We start from the raw sequence: 14,810 nt of genomic DNA, 5'->3' as shown, positions 1-14,810 counted from the left end.
CCTCTTGTACTATGAGTTCTTGAACTAAGAGTAGAAACGTCATGAAGCTTCTCAGCATGTTTTACCTTTGCACATTTCTGTCAAGTTCCCTTTCAGTCCTTCCTCATACGTACTTTCCCTTGCCAACCATTTTCACTTCCTGGGCCTGAATTTGTCCCCCTGTAACTCCCCTGAGATGCTGCTCAGAAACCGTAAGCACTTTGTACTAAAGCAGTTCATGCTGGGGGCAGTCATACCCTCGGGGTATTCGACACCAAGATGCATCCTCCTCTGGAGTTTCAGCAAGGGGACTGGCACTCGCCAGTGGCTCTGAGCAGCGCAGCCAAGGGGACAGGGGACCGGGGCTCCCAGGGGGAAGTTCTGGAGTCAGTTATTAGACACAGCATTATCTACATATGGGTTTTGATTTAACAGACAACGCTGGTCTAAACTTTTTATGTTGATTAAAGCTTTACCAGTCTTCCATGACTTCGGCTACCAATTAAGTTTTTATCTTTGGTAGATGATCAAAAGCGGATGAGCATTGCTTTTGAAAACCTATGCAGAAGTGGGCATTTGGTTTCTTTTAAAAAATTTAAGGGGGGGGCAGTTTATAAAAATTTGAGAAAAGCTTGGAAGGTCTAAAGTTGTCTATATTACACTGTTACAGACTGTGAAAGTAAGAGTCGAGTTCCATGAGCTGGGTTTTTCTCTTCTCTGTGTTCTGTGGGACCTTTCACATACCCAGAACCAGGAATTTGGAAAAGCTTCATTTGTCCGTTGGCGATTATCAGTTACTTTGCCATCAATATGTGGCTTCTTAAAATGGTGTGTCGCTGGTTTGCGTATTTCTGCTTTTTATAACCATTCTCAGATGTTAATGCTAGAAACACAAAGCACTTCAAAATGGGAAATACCAAGCTGTAGGATTTGAGAGATCTAACAAGTAATGCATTTATAATATAAAGGCATTGATAAACCCAAAAATAAAATTCTGTCTTGGGTATTTCACTGCTACTGTACCTCAAATCAAACTGATGGCTGGAATTTGTATTTTGGGTGAAAGTTTCCATTTAAGATACAGGAAGGAAAACTCAAAACTAAAAGAGGAAAACAGCTCTGAATTAGGCCTGTTTAGGAATAAGCTATTTTTGTCTGTTATGACTGCAGGAATTCACAACTATTGTTCTGGATTTTCAGGCAAAAAAATCTTAAATTTTTTCTAATCGTCATATTCAAGAAAGTTCCTGTAGAACTGGGCATATCATCCTGTAAATTGCAACAGCTCACGTCAATTACACTGCTGGGTTTTCTTTAAAAACCATCTACTGAAATAATTTTAATACCTTTTTAATTGCCTATGGAGCAGTTGCTGGGACTATTAAACCGTTTCATACCTAAAAATCACGTAAGGGTAGATATTCTCACGCATAGCTTTAAAAACAGAGTCCTTATCCGCAAGAGCTCGGACGAAATGGCAACCGAAGATAACGCGCCCGGAGGCCGGGGAGGGGCAGGGTGGTGGCTCCCCTGAGCAGCCCCACCGCAAGCGCATCGCGCCCCGGCACCCTTCCAGCGGCCGGCCTCCCTCCGGCTCCCGCACCGCCAGAGCACGGAGCCCTGCCGGCCCGCCCGCCGCGGTCCCAGCAGGCCGCGCCGGGGCCGTCTGTGGGGGCCGTGACGCCGGGGCCGAAGCCCGCGGGTGGGTCGCGGCCGATCCAGGAGTCCCTCCCCGCCGGCGCCCGGCGGCCCAGCTCCAGGCGCCCGCCTCCTCGGGCCGCACCGCTCTGTCCCCACTGTGGGGGGCCGGCTGCGATGCCAGAGACAGCCGCCTCAGGGCCCCCCCTCGGCCCTCGCCGAGGGACCCGCGGCGTCCTGGGGCGCCGCTGCCGCCAGGCTCCCTCCGCGGGGAAGGAAATGGCGCCCAGGTCCCCCGCTCCCCTGCTGACGCACAGGCGCCTCACTCCCCGCGGCACAAAATGGCGGCGGCGGCAGCCCCGAACCCAGCATAACCGAGACGCCATGAAGCCGCGGGGCGGGGCCCCCGGGCGTCTAGCCAATGGGCATTGGCGCGGGGCCTGGAGGCGACCAATGGCGGGTGGGGGCCGTGACGCGCGGCGCGGCGTGCCCAATGGGAGTGGCGGGGGCGCGGGGCGCGGGGCCCGCCCGTGCTGCTCGGGGCGGCGCTGAGGCGGGCGGGCGCTGAGGCGGCCGTTTCCTGTCCTGGTGCATGGTGGTCGGACGGAGGAATTGTTGGAAAATTTCTCGGCGAGGTTAGTATATAAATGTGTTTTTACCCAGTGTGCCTTATTCTAACCACCGCCATCTCCGGCTGGGGCCGCCGCCGCTCCGGGCCGCTGGGCTGGGCCCTGCCCTCCGCGCCGCCCGCAGGGAGGCGGCGAGGGGCATCGAGCGGGGGCAGCGCCGGCACCGACCGACACGAATAAAGCCGCCGCCGCTCCGCCGCCCGCCCGCTCTGCGCTGCCCGGCCCCTCCTTCCTTCCTCCCTCCCTTCTCCCGCCGGGCCTGTCCGCGCTTGCCCGCCGGCATCCCGCACCGCGGGGCGCACTGGCCACCGGCCCGTGGGGGGCCCCGGGAGCCCCCCGCCGCCCCCCTCCCCCCCCTCCCGCAAGTCGCCTCCTGACGGGCCCGGGCGCGGGGGCGCCCGTTAGCCGCTGCGTCACGGGCGGGGGCTGCTGGCGCGGGGGGGGCGCGGGGGCGGCGGCGGGTAGCGCGGACCCGGGGGGGGGGGATCCCGGCCCGCTCCCGCCCTGGGGTGGCCGCCGCTTACTGCTGGCACTCGCTGTGCATAAATTTAGGGTTTAATTTATTTTTACCTTTCCTTCCTTTTTTTTTTTTTTTTTTTTAACGTGATGTTCGCATTTTGGCGGAGGGCAAACTTGCAAGGCGGCGTTAAAACAATCGCGTTCAGAGCTCTCTCGGCCCTAACGCGCGTTACGGAAGGAATAATTGGCTATTCTTGCACGAAGTTGCTTATTTTTAAGGTTGCGGTGCTGCGGCGCCGCGAGCGCGGCTCGGCCGCTGCCGTGCTGACACGGAGCTTGTGAAATCATCTATTTTGGTTCATCTCTTTCAACTCGCCAAAATACCGTGCAAAATTATTTTAAGCATTTTACGGCCTGCTCTCTCTTGGTTTCCTTCAGCTTTTCTTGTCTAGGCCTTCTAGTAGAACAGGATAACGAGAAGCTACTGGTCTAAAAAAATTACCTGCAGTAATGCAAGGATTTTTTTTTTATTACTATTTATTTTCTAATAAGGTCTTATTTGTGCTGCTTGTTCATCAAGAAACAATGACATGACTTTTCGTGCAAGTTAAATTTTCTGTTAAGCCTAGTGTTGAGCAGCTCCAGTTATGTATAAAATCTCTCAAGGGTTTGTTTTGAACTATCAAAGAATTACACTTGACGTTACATGCAGAGTGATACCAGTACTTTTAAGGACAGTTATTCCTGTTTCCAGCGATACAGAAAATCCAGCCTTGCAGTTTTTCAAAGAAAATGTTTTCTCCTGTCATAGTTTTCTCAAGATTCTGCTTTAGGTGTTGTAAATCTATTATACCTTAGAGAACTGTATACCAGATATTTCTGCTGTAGCTTCAAGGTGATCACACCTGAAAAAATGGAATTCGTTTGTTCTTCAACTTGTAGCTTTTTAAGAGAAATAGTATGGGCATAGTATATTTTAGCTTCTTTGTATAAGTGTATTTGCCATATAGCTTTAGAGTAGCAGAATACAACATGGAACCATGTTTTCATGGCTTGTTTCTTTGTATTTCATGCATTAAAGTCTTGAGCTTTCAAGCTGTGTATATGTTAGAAGCTAATCATCTGCTTGAATCACTGCAGAAAATGAAACTTGGGAATACGTAGTGAAATAATATATGATTGTTTGGGTAGTAGATTGCAGCTTAAATGAGATGTAAAAACAAATGTTTTAAACAGTTTTGAGAAATGTATTTTAAATTGGTTGCACAATTTACATTCTCATTGTAATGAAATAGTATTTAATTTCTAGTATCCTATCTGAGAAAGAGTTATTTTTATTTTGCCTTATATTAAAGGCTTAATTAAAGAAAATGCTTAAGCATTGTAGAAGTTTCTTTGGCTAGAAAGTCATACGGGCTTCACTCTGTCTTCATGCCTGTGTAGCATTTGATGTTTAAACATCAAAATACTTCTATCATGAGCTGGCAGTCCCTTTTCTCAGAGGAGATGGGCACAGCGGTGATAAAGTGATGAATATTCCTTCGTAATGGGTGCCAAAATTAGGCTGTAAATTTGGTTTTGTCTCTAGAATATCTCAAAGTATGTACTGCTTCAGCTCAGCAGACTGGTGCTGGCCTAAGTTCTGCTGTCCTGTGCTATCCAGGAGAAGGGAATCGGTGGGAGTTTGAGCGGTGAACAGGGTCTAAGCGTCAGGCGGCTGCTGGTGCTGTGCCTGCTCGCGGCTGAGCTGCTGGGGCACCATCTGCCTTCTCGCTTACAGGTCTGCTGGGTGTGCTGAGGGTTCCTCAGCTTCCGTTTGGAGGTGGTAAGGGTCTCTCCCTGGACATCATATTTTCTGGACATTCCTTAAAACGCCATTTGTGTGTGTATTCTTGCGGACTTCTGTATTGACTTTAATGAAATGTATGGGTTTTGTTTAACAATAAAGCTGAAAATCTGACAATGTTGAACTGGGTTACTTCTCTTACAGTCTAACTGGGCTTCATTGGGAGTGCAGGATGTTGATCTTTCCTTGCACATAAGTCTTGGCCTTAAGAGTTTTGGGTTAAAACATGCTCAGTGTAGGTGGAGTCTTTGAGAAACACTGTTATTAAATTCTGAGCAGTCTTTAGTTGGCCCATGTGAAACTATTTGTTTTCCACAGCATAGGGCTCAGCTGAATTTGGATGAGTTTCCACACACAAAGCGAACAGCACATTCCTGATAATCAGGGCAATTCTTCCCATTTCCAGCATTGTAATGGACAGAATGCAAATACTCACGAGGAAGATCTAACTTGTCTCAATGCCTTCGTTACTCTTCTCCTGTCCGCATTTTCACTTGTACCCTTGTCCTTGATCATCCCTGCGATTTCTGCTTCCCACGCTATCTTTTGTAACTCCTGCTGCCTCTGACATGTGTATGTACATACCATAGCATCCCAGGCCAACCTTTGTTTGCCTTTCCTTGCCGCTGGCTTTTTTCCTGTATTGTCACATCTCTTGCAGTTTCTACAGCTCAACAGCATGCTTGCTCTTTGTGCATTAATAGGTGGGCAGTTTATTTTTTCATCTCTTCTGTGCTGCAACAAAATTGATGCATCTGGTAAAGAGAGCATGAATTGGGTAGCCCGTTCCTGTGCCTTGTGCCATAAAATATCCCAAATGGCTGAAGGAAGGTTTCTGCTTAGCTTATGGATCCTTAAGACGGATTGTGATCCTAACAGATGGATCCTTTCCTGGAATCTGAGAATTCAGCTCTGAAATGCAAGTTGCTGTAAATAGAGGTGTGCATAGGTACTGTTCTGAGGATGGAGTGATGAATCTGAGGGAAGTGCCTGTCCATGGACACCGCATTTCTGGGGGAGGAGGGGAAGGAACCCTTATGACCCATCATGGCTCAGTGGACATCGTGGGTTCTGCCTGTACCTTAAGTATGTAACTTGATCTGCTCTTATTTGTATTTATTTAAGGGACTATGGTTTTGGTCTTCTCACTCTGTGCACCAGCAATTGTTAATCAGTTACTCAAAAGTGGGATTGGACTAAATTAGTGAATGCTTCCAGTGACTTTGCTAAAATTTTCTGGGTTACACTGCTTTTTTTAATTGTATAGTGGGATTATAATTTGCTCCACCAAGATTAACACTCGTTAAATAAATGAAATTCTCAGTTTTGAAGGGAATTTACAGTTCCATCAAGTTCTGTGATATTCAAAGTTGACATAAAAGTTCCATTTACAACTACTTAGTGCTTCCCTCAGTCTGTATTTTATTGTCTGCTGAATGTTTTCCTCTATACATTTCTTGAGGGGAAAATTGTGTTATCTGCTTAATGCTCTTCATTTCTGATGACAGACTTCTCTAGAATTGGAAGATGGTCTGTATTTGCAAGTTAGTGTTGGTGTTGCCCATACCTTCAGTATATTCATACTCAGCTAATATGGTATTACATAGAGTTTCTTAGAATATATTTAGATATACTGTTTTTCAGTTTATGTTTGTGATGGTTTTTTGCAATTCAGGGTAAAGGCTGGCAATTCAGTAGGCTGTCCATTTAGTTCCTGAAATACAAGCATAGACTAAAACACTGCTGTTAATTGTCATGGCTAATACTGATACATCTGTAATGTAGTTATCAGATTACTAATTAACTCATAACCACACAAAACAACCTACTCAAAATTCCCTGTTTCATTGACAGTGGATTTGCAGGATTTGAAGGGGCACAGCCAGGATTAACTGTTTTGGTGATGTAAATTAGACACTTTTGTGATTTCTTGACAAGTAAAAGAGTTAGAAGTCTGTTGGACACAAAAGCAAAGCATTGATAGAAGTAGTTGGTCTCAATTTCATTCAGATTTTAGCCCTTAAGTATTCGCCTATTCACCAAATGTTCCTTGTTTTGTTGAAAACACTCACTGACATAACCAGAGGTTTTATGATTTAAGGATTAAGTATCCTCTTGAAGTGCTTCAGAAGTTAACTGTATCTTTTTTTTTTTTTAATGCAGATAGGCATTACTGCTCATTTCTAGGAGTAATTTGAATACAATTCTGACATGCATCATCTGGATGCCTTCTTTCTTTATCCAGTATTTTGTGTATACTTGGTGGTAAAAAACAAACCCCAAAAGCCAGTAGTTTTAAAAACACATAAGTTCATTCGTTAAGTGCTTCAAGTCTGTTTCTTGCTTTGTGACTTCCAGGGGATAAATCCACTTGGAATGAAATCTAGTGCTTTATCTCACTAATGTGTGCTGAAAAATTATTTAAAGGTGTTTTTTTTCAGCTTTGTTAACCTCCTTCTAAGTTTTTCCAGTATAAAACAGAAAATGAGACGACCTACCATATGTTCAGCTCTTTTCTGATCTCAGTTTCTGAGCATGCACATTATTATTATTTATCCCTTCTTTTTTGACTATTAAAAATAATTTATTACCAATCAGTCTGCAATAGAGGAATGTGGTGTGGGGTTTTTTTGGTGGTTTTTTTCGTTTGTTTTTGTTTGTTTGTTTTTTTTTTTTTTTAAAAGAAGGTATGCATGAGCATTGATAATACAAGTTTGGCCAGGAAAGAAGAAATGTGTCTTAACTTTGAGCAAGGAGGACCATCTGAGTTCAGAGAAATTTGCTGGCTTGTTTTGGTACATGAGTTTACATTATTCCTGTCACAGTATGCCTGCAAACCATTCCATGCACACTTACAAGTATTCCAAATGATGCATAGGTGTTTTCAGTCATATTTGAATTTGATGTTTTGGTACAGATTATATGGCCCTTTCTCATGCTAAATCTAGATAGAAGTGTACTAAGAACAGCTGTTTCATTAGTGTATTGATCATTGACCATGTACATTAGTATACTTTTTTTTGTACTTCAGTAAAGCTTTCACAATTCCAGTCTCTGTAGTTCTGCAAACGGTGCTGTATGGATCTCAATTACTTGTTACCTTTCGTGCAGAATTGGATCTTTCAGAAGACTCACAAGTCTTCGGATCTCTGGTTTAAGAAGCAATGCTGGTCACTGGGGTAGTTAGAAGCAGTGCTGTTGTAATAGTGCCGCCCAAGGCAAATGTGATTGTTGAACTAAGCATTTGCTGCTGAGGTGCTTGTCCCACAGCTGCAGCATGAGTTTGTTTAGCTTTCTGTCAGCTCTGCTGGCCAGTTAATACACTGATGGAACTACTCTGATGTACATTGATTAACCAGTAATTTCTTCTCTAACATGAAGGATATGGACCTGTTGGAATGGGTCCAGAAGAGGGCCATGAAGATGATCAGAGGGCTGGAGCACCTCTCCTATGAAGACAGGCTGAGAGAGTTGGGGTTGTTCAGCCTGGAGAAGAGAAGGCTCTGGGGAGACCTTATAGCAGCCTTCCAGTACCTTAAAGGGGACCTACAGGAGCAATGGGAAGGGACTCTTTATCAGGGAAGCATAGAATCACAGAATCATTTAGGTTGGAAAAGACCCTTGGGATCATCAAGTCCAACCATCAACTCCACTCTACAAAGCTCTCCCTTACACCATATCCCTTAAGAAGGAATGCAGCAATAGGACAAGGGGTAACAGTTTTAAACTGAAAGAGGGGAGATTTAAATTAAAGAAATTCTTTACTGTGAGGGTGGTGAGACACTGGCACAGGTTGCCCGGAGAAGTTGTGGATGCCCCATCCCTGGAAGTGTTCACGGCCAGGCTGGACGGGGCTTTGAGCAGCCTGGTCTAGTGGGAGGTGTCCCTGCCCATGGCAGCGGGGTTGGAGCCAGATGATCTTTAAGGTCCCTTCCAACCCAAACCATTCTGTGATTCTGTGCTCAAGAAACACATGAAGTTAGCAGTCATATTTGGGATCAACCTGAGTCTTCTCCACATGTGTAGGAGTTGTTGGTGGGTGGCTTTCTGATCTGCCTGTGTTGTCTTTTTTTTTTTTTTTAAGTGGCATACATTTGAAAATTATAGCATTCTCAGCACTCCTGCAGTGTGAAATTAGATACGTGCATAATCTTTTAATATTAGAGTAAGGATTTGTAAACATTCTTTATTTACACTGGTTAATCCAGTTGGGTTTTTATAAAATGCAAGCATTGATATCTGACAATACTTTTAATATTCCATAGATGGGATTCACAATGTAAACTGAATGTATGGTGATAACTTTAGGGGAAAAAGACTGTTGGTACCTAAAGTAATTATGTGAGGCTAAATGTGGTTCTCACTGCTCACACTAAAGTCATAACAGTCATGCTTGGTTATGGCAGTGATAAATTTGGTCTTGCATTTATAAATTATTTCTGAAGAGGTATCAAAGTCTGTGGCAGTGAATTAGACTTGAACTTCAATCTGGATGTATCTCTGGTGGAACAGAAAGGTTGAAACACTGCAAAAAGAATAAAAAGGAGCCTTGAGTTTGACTGTAAACCTCTGCTTTGGGCAACATGAGTCTCTGCAAGTTAGCTGTGCTGCCACTCAGAGTGTATGCATCATGCTTATGCAGTGGGCAGTGCTGTCAGTCTGGATTAGGTTCTTCTCCAGGGCCAGGGTTAGAGCCCGTGGTTCATAATTTGCCATGCTTCTTTGCTATGTAGAAAATAATTGAGTAATTTGCTATCAAATTGTGTATCTCACCCCTCTATCTGAATCCAACTATTGTTACTAGACTCTTAAGCGGAGGGTTTTGTTCTGTATTTCAGCCTTGATTCCATTTTATACAGTGGATGATTAATGTGGTGGAAGTTGCTGTTTAATTATGTTCTGCTTGCCTTTATCGGACACTGGAAAAATACAGTAAAAAAAGTTAAGATTACAGGAGAAAGTGTGTAGAAATTTAGAAATGCCTAACATAAAGTAGTTTGTCATGCTTATTCACTGGAAGTCAATCTGACAAATGATGGCATGAAATCAGTGTTCCGATGCAATGTTAAAATACTGAAAAAGGTAAGGGCTGTTGGCAAAGAAAGAAATCCACATCTCATCTATTGAGGCATTTGATCAAAGCATCCAGAGGATCTAGGTTTCATTTCTGACCCTGCTACAGATTTCTGGTGTCATACTGGAAAAGATTATCGTACAGGTACATATGGTAACAGAAGTAAGATTTTAGAGAGCCTTTTTTCAACTGTGTTTTTATTTCTAAGCTTACAGCTGTCAAATGTCTTAATGTAATTAGTAAGCTATACACTTGGGTCCTCTAAAAAAATTTTGTCTGGACTAGTCAGTTTTTCAGTCTATGTCAGTCATTATTTGCACTGAGACGCAGGAGGCTGTGATGCATATTAGTTATCAGTTGAAGTGTATTTAACCAAAATATTAATTGTAGGTACCAATTTTGATTTTTCACAAATATTTGTTAATCAGACTAGTTTTGGGAAATTGGTGATATTTGCATTCATATCCAGTGGTTAAGGACCCTAATGCAGCCAGTATTTAATTCAGAAAAATCTTAATTTTGTTACCGTGCTGACATACTTCAACTGATTTTGGGATCCAACTTTGTCAAATATGGGAATGCAGTTTCCTAAAATTCCTTAATGAAAGTTTCTGTATTGTGGGGTTATGTGTCATTTCCCATTTTACTTTTCTGGATTGATTTTTATTTGTTGTTTATATAAGTTTTATGAAATTACAAGTTTTGTATGTTATTTAGAAATGTATTAAAAATAAGTGATGTTTATTTTCAAATTAAATAAATGGGTATTATTTCAAACTTCTCAGTGCTGTCTCTGCAAGGAGGGTGGACAATTCCAAGATTGCTGAATGTCTGGAGTAGGGTTTTTTTTCCTGTCTGCCTTTCTTCCTACACGTTCTAGATTGCATTTTATAACCCTAAGTTTTCTTCCATGACTGCTATTACAAACTTTATTCCATTTCCTTTTAATCATCCTCTAAGCATCATTTTTTTTTCTCTAAGGAGTTTCTGTTAATTTCACTGCAGGTTTTTTCCTTTGTCCAGCCATCCGGTGGTGTAGTCATTCTTTAAATGGCAAATTCTTGCTATTTTGCAGCTGTTATTTGCCACATTCTCCAATATATTGGCTCTCCTCGTGCTATCCTCTCAGCTGCCAGAGTTCCCTAGCAGCCCAAACCCACTTTCTGCTCCATGGCAGCATCCCCTCTACCAGCTCCTGCTTTTCTTTTCAACTGCCTAAATCCTGCCTGTTGTCTCTTAGTTGTTCAATTTCTGGTTTTCAGCTGAGACTCCTGTTTCCAGTTGCTAGAGTGAGTTTACATAAAAACTTCTCTTTCAACATTGCATCTTTTTTCCAAAACAAGTGACAGCACCCAAAAGGTTCTATTTGTTTGAGTATTAGTGGACAGAAAAATACAGGAGGTGCCTTCTAGATAAGCAATGTAATGAAGCCTTTATGAAAAATCCTTTCTTTTTTTTTTGTTTTTAACCAGTCTCCCCTCTGGTTTCTGAGTGTTGAGAATTTAAAGCATATATGAGTTCACAGTTCTTACTTTTCAGAGAATTTGGAGGAGGGGTGGTTTGTTGGTTTGGTTTATTTTGTTTTGGTTTGGTTTTTTTTTTCATAAAAAATTGACCTATGTACCCTGCTGGATGGCATATTTTATCTGTCAGTGTTCTGCGGGGGGGTTTACATTGATGGTGTAGCTTTTGTCAAAAAGCGTAATGAAGTCAGCAACACGCATCACTAACTCACTGCTTTTGCTTTGTAACAGTGCAAGCACTTGCTTCAGCATCACTTCTTGCGGCTGGCTGTTGTTTCTATCAGATGCTGTTTTCAGTTCACTCTAATCATTTTCTGTCTCAGACTGATTTTTTTTTGTGGGAAGTATTTTGACCATCTTAAGGAATGGCAGGTTTTCTCTGCACAAGTACCACAGGAGTATTTCGATGACTAATCGTTTCAGGAATGCAGTATGAGTTACTGTCCTTGTTGAAGTCTTCGCAAATATCATCATTAACATGCCTTTGAAAACTGCAACTTGTGTATGAACTGTGAAGACTTGCAAGAGTTCACAAAGTCAAGGCTCAAGTTTTCACTTCAGTGAGTACCTCGTGACTCAGCCACTACTTGGTGTCTTTTCTGTAGGACAGCTGTTGAAATCAAGCAGAATACACGTGCATCAACCTTGTCCAGCAGCCATGCGGGCCCCACCCCAGGGTTCATGTATATTCCTAAAAATGGATGCTTTTCAGCTGCTTTTTAACTAATGAGGTGCAATATTTGAAGTGAGTAGAGGAAATCCTTCTCTTCCAGGTTCTTGCTGACAAAATTGCTGGCAGACAGGAGGTTTAAAGAAAAAGCTTAGTGATGCAAATGCACAGACATAAAAGCAATGAGGTAGATTAGGGAAAGAAGCTTGTGAGATTTGGATTGGAAAACGGATGAAGACAAATTTGCTGGAAGCTGAGGAGATGCAGCATATAAGCTGGTTAGCAGAAAAGAGGTGGAAGAGAGTGACTAAAACTGAGGTAAGGGAAGGGCCTTGAGTTTGATGAAAACAGACTGGTTTCAAAAAACTACAGCAAATTAATAAAAATATTGTAGGAGACTAGATATGCAGGGCGGATGATAGCATGGTGATAATGTATTAAATGTATGCAATATCAAAATGATTAGATATCATAGAAAGGAAGGGACCTCCAGAGGTTACCTAGTCCAGCCCTGATCAAGGCAGGTCTGATTAGATCGGGTTGCCCAAGGCTGTGTCAAGTTGAGTCTTGAATGCCTACAAGGATGGAGAGTCCATAACGCATCTTGGCAATCTGTTCTTGTATTTGACCACTCTTAGAGAAAGAAAAAGTAACGCTGTGGCAACAATATCTCTGTGATAGCCTGACCCATTTCTCTACAACACAGGCCAACTTTTTACATCATCTTTAGTTCTTTCCCCATCCTCTTCCTCAGAGCTCGTAGTGCTGTCTGGTTAGCCTGTCTTTTCCACTGGAGAGAAAGAAGGGTGGCTGAAAGTGAGCAGCATATCTGAGGGTGAGCGTTTGGCTGAGGGTAGTCCTCCGCGCACAGCAGAGTAACAGAGCAAAACTGCTGTGTGACCAAAGAGTGCATGAAAGCTGGGGTTTTGCTGTTTGGGAGGGTCCTCCGTTATAAGGGATGTGCTTCTGAGATGGGTCTGAGCATGAACCATCTTGAGACAGAGGCAGGAAGGTGATAAGACAATGGTGTGACAGACACATAGAGCAGACCAGCAGTAAGAGAAGACTACTTGCAGAACAAGTCGGTGTGGACATGGGAGTATTTTAGATTATTTTGATAAGAAGGATGTGATTATACTTGGGAAGAGGGATGTGCTGGAAATTTGGTACCATGATAGGACTGGCTGAAGAATGAAACTGGTACTTCAAGGAGAGGGATGGAGCTGGGGATAAGAAGCTAGTGGAAGGACAAAGGATTGGGAAGCATATATTGGAAGGAATGATTTTAAAGGAGTCGTAATTGGGACGAGACAGCAACACAGTCTGTGTTAAGATCGTCTAGATCATCTGGAATAAAGTAGTGAATGTTGTTCTGCTGTGTGCAGCAGTTCATTCTGGTGATTTTTCAGTGTGTGATAACTATTAATCAGCCACACTACAATAACAAACACTGTAAAATAATTTAAACCAAACTTTTGCTCCTGTGGCCCTTGAATCTACCTTGCACTAGATTTCTTTTTCTTCCAGAGCAGCCATTGACCCTTTAATCACTTGGCTCTGCTCTGACTCTTTCAGGACTTTGCAGTTATCTGTGTTGACTAGCTGCCTCTCTACTTCCCCAAAGTTGAGAGAAGAGGCATAAGCTCAGGAGGAAGGGCATTATTCTGTTTTAAAGGTAGATAGTATCTTAAATATCCTGGAGGCTTCTTAAAATACATTTTGTCTAAAAGGGGGAGTACTCTGAAGCCAGACCCAAGCTGAAAGGCCTTTGAAATGCAATCCCTGTGGAATTGTTTCAGAATATAGTTCTAGTCAAAACTCGTGGTTGTATAGCCTTTCTTCTCCAGTGTGCGAACTGGTGTTGCTGCTTTGCAGCCGATCTCCATGAGGTGTCCTGAAAATTGAGTGAATGCAAAGCACTGACAATACAGATGGAACACTGTTTGTAGTTAAGAAGACAGATAACCTCTGTGCACCACTAGCATTTCACACCATAATTACTTAATTTAACTTGCTACAAGCTGGCAGTGCCTCCAGAGAAGCAGTCCTGGCAAACTGGTCTGGAATGAAACTTTTTTTTGGTGGTAGTTTGTTTTTTTAACTGCATCAGCTTTCTGGTCTTACTTGTTGCACAGCACCTGAACATGGAGGGTAGGCCCACTTCAGTGCTTGTTTAAGCTGATCTCGTAGCTACAGCATGTTGTCACATTTTTTGTTTACAAGCAAAGTGCTTTTTAAGGGTTTTGACCCCATTTTGAGGTAGGAGGGATAAATGAGTAATAGGGAAAGAATTTACTAGTCCAAAGTCACTACCTTGGAGATGGCAGAGGAGGGAGTTGAACTCAGGATCTCTATATCCTCATACAGTTCCTTGCCCGTTAGATTATAGTATCCAACCAACACTTGCTGTTCAAAGTTCAAATTCTCTATTACAAGGTCCATATGGGCCCTGATCATAATATTCTCATACATGCCAAGGTGATTTAGACTCCAGGTCCAGTTTCAGGAGGTAATGTGGGCACTTGGTATCACATCACATTAGAAGCTAGCGGGCCTTGGACTATAGCAACACATTTGCTTTGTGCGCAGGGTTCAGGTTAAAGCACTTCAGGTGGCAAAAACGGCAGAGCTGCAGCAGCTGGGTGTGGGTCAACTTTTTCTCTGCTGGGACCGAAGAAACTTAGGTAGCTGCCCGCCTCTCTATGAAATAGAGTCTGGTTCAAAGTCACTTGGATGTATTTAGAAAATATTGCTCAGGTATAACTTTCAACTACTAAGTTAGTATACCAAACTTTTTAAATACTGCAGGCATGCTGGAGTACCTAAATGGTCTAATTTTGCTGTTATTATTCTTTAGTTTGGACTTAAGCATGAGTTCCTCAGTGGTCTTTGAGACCGTTGTTGAGTTGCTTGTTCAAGGACAGATTTCTGGATTGTAGAGGTAAAAATAGGTTAGTTATTTAGAAATATAATCATAAGTAAATTAAAAAAA

General features: G+C 43.0%; 1 protein-coding gene across 8 annotated transcripts in view; it reads left to right on the top strand.

The window, feature by feature from the left end:
• Window positions 1–2,121: 2,121 nt before the first annotated feature.
• ZNF143 (zinc finger protein 143) overlaps window positions 2,122–14,810 on the top strand; it is a 47,783-nt gene continuing 35,094 nt past the window's right edge. For 5 of the 8 annotated variants that reach the window (XR_008466285.1, XM_054200586.1, XM_054200585.1 and 2 more), the window contains exon 1: window positions 2,122–2,252. The gene's annotated coding sequence lies outside the window, so the exon portion shown is untranslated. Of the gene's footprint in view, window positions 2,253–4,695; window positions 4,744–11,571; window positions 11,709–14,810 lie in introns of all 8 variants that reach the window. The other 3 variants (XM_054200582.1, XM_054200583.1, XM_054200587.1) reach the window with 3 other exon arrangements.

Source organism: Rissa tridactyla, chromosome 4 (assembly GCF_028500815.1).
Source record: "Rissa tridactyla isolate bRisTri1 chromosome 4, bRisTri1.patW.cur.20221130, whole genome shotgun sequence".
Taxonomy (NCBI): Eukaryota; Metazoa; Chordata; class Aves; order Charadriiformes; family Laridae; genus Rissa; species Rissa tridactyla.
This window is presented reverse-complemented; position numbering and strand designations above follow the sequence as displayed.